This window comes from Galeopterus variegatus, unplaced genomic scaffold (assembly GCF_000696425.1).
Source record: "Galeopterus variegatus unplaced genomic scaffold, G_variegatus-3.0.2 Scaffold2616, whole genome shotgun sequence".
NCBI lineage: Eukaryota > Metazoa > Chordata > Mammalia > Dermoptera > Cynocephalidae > Galeopterus > Galeopterus variegatus.
The window spans coordinates 224,429-226,000 of NW_007728727.1; positions in this window are offsets into that span (position 1 = coordinate 224,429).

Below are 1,572 nucleotides of genomic sequence, written 5' to 3' on the forward strand. Positions count from 1 at the left end.
TTTACTTAGCATGCTTTTTTTTTTTTTTTTTTTGGCAGTATGGGGATTTGAACTCTTGACCTTGGTGTTAAAAGCATCATTTTCTCCCAAGTGAGCTAACCACCAGCCAGTGTGTTGTTTTTGCGGTTCATCCATGATGTAGACTGTGTCAGTATTTCATTTCTTTTTACGGCTGAATAGGTTCTAACCTATTTTCCTAGCCTAATTTTTCATTATTCCTCTTTCGGTGGAGCTGCACTAAACTGCTTGCCCTTCTCCAATCACACTCTGCATTCACTGAATTTCCATTTTTTCCTCTTGGAATGGTTACACCCCCTCCTCAGACCTCTGTCTCTCCACCAGACCTCTCACAAATATCACCTTTTCATGAAGTGCCTTTGAGTGTTCTCCAACCCCAGTGGGTCCCATTTCCCCTTCCCAGACCTCTCCTTTATTTCAACTGAGTGCTTATTTTTTCTGTACATCTACTTAACTCTCCTACTGCACTGTGACTGCTATGACGTCACGGACTTTTTTCTATCCTTAGCCTAGTGTCTTGAACATAACGGGTGCTCGACAAATGTTTGTTCACTTGCATGGCANCCAAAGTCAAGGGGTTGGATCTTGTACTACCTATACTACCGGCCAGCTGCCAAAAAAAAAAAAGTAATAAATACAATGGGCAAAATTCCCTGCTTTCATGGAACTTACCTTTTCGTCAGGGAGGAGACAAACACGAAACAAAATTATTAAGTTCTATGTGTTACGAAGAAAAATGTAGATGGTACTGTTGGATGATTTAAATAGGTGGTCAGAGAAGATGATGCAGACAAAGCACATGGAAGGTGCTCAATCTATGGTACCTACTTTTTATTTTTTATTTTTTGGCAGCTGGCCAGTAGTACTGGATGCAAACCCTAGACCTTGGTATTATCAGCACCATGCTCTAACCAACTGAACTAACTGGCTAGATATGGTATCTATTGTATTGATCTCACTCTCCTTACTACTATGGTCACTCTTATTATCTGTCATATTAAAAGCATTTGGTCAGCGAGCCACCAAAAGAAACCCAAAAAACAAAAACAAAACCATTTGGTGACCCCTTGATGTCTCCAGCAATTAAATGCCCTCAGCTTGCAGTACAAGTATAAGGCCAAGTAGATCCTAAACTATTTTTTAAATTGAGATATAATTCACATACCATAATATTCGTCCTTTTAAAGTGTACATACAGTTCAATGGTTATTGGTATATTCACAAGGTTGTGCTACCATCACCACTATCTAATTCCAGAACATTCTCATTACTCCAAAAAGAAACCCTGTGCCCGTGAGGAGTTGCCTCTCTCCCAACCCAAAAAGAAACCCTGTGCCAACCCAGTTGTCCCTCTTCCCAGCCCTTGGCAACCACTAATCTGCTTTCACGATGATTTCTTCCTTTTTTAATTTTTTTTGGTGGGTAAACCAAACCCTTGACCTTGGTGTTACAAGGCTGCACTCTAACCAACTGAGTTAACCCGTAAAGCCCTAATCTGCTTTATGTCTGTATGGATTTGCCCATTCTGGACATTTCATATACCGTAAATGGAAC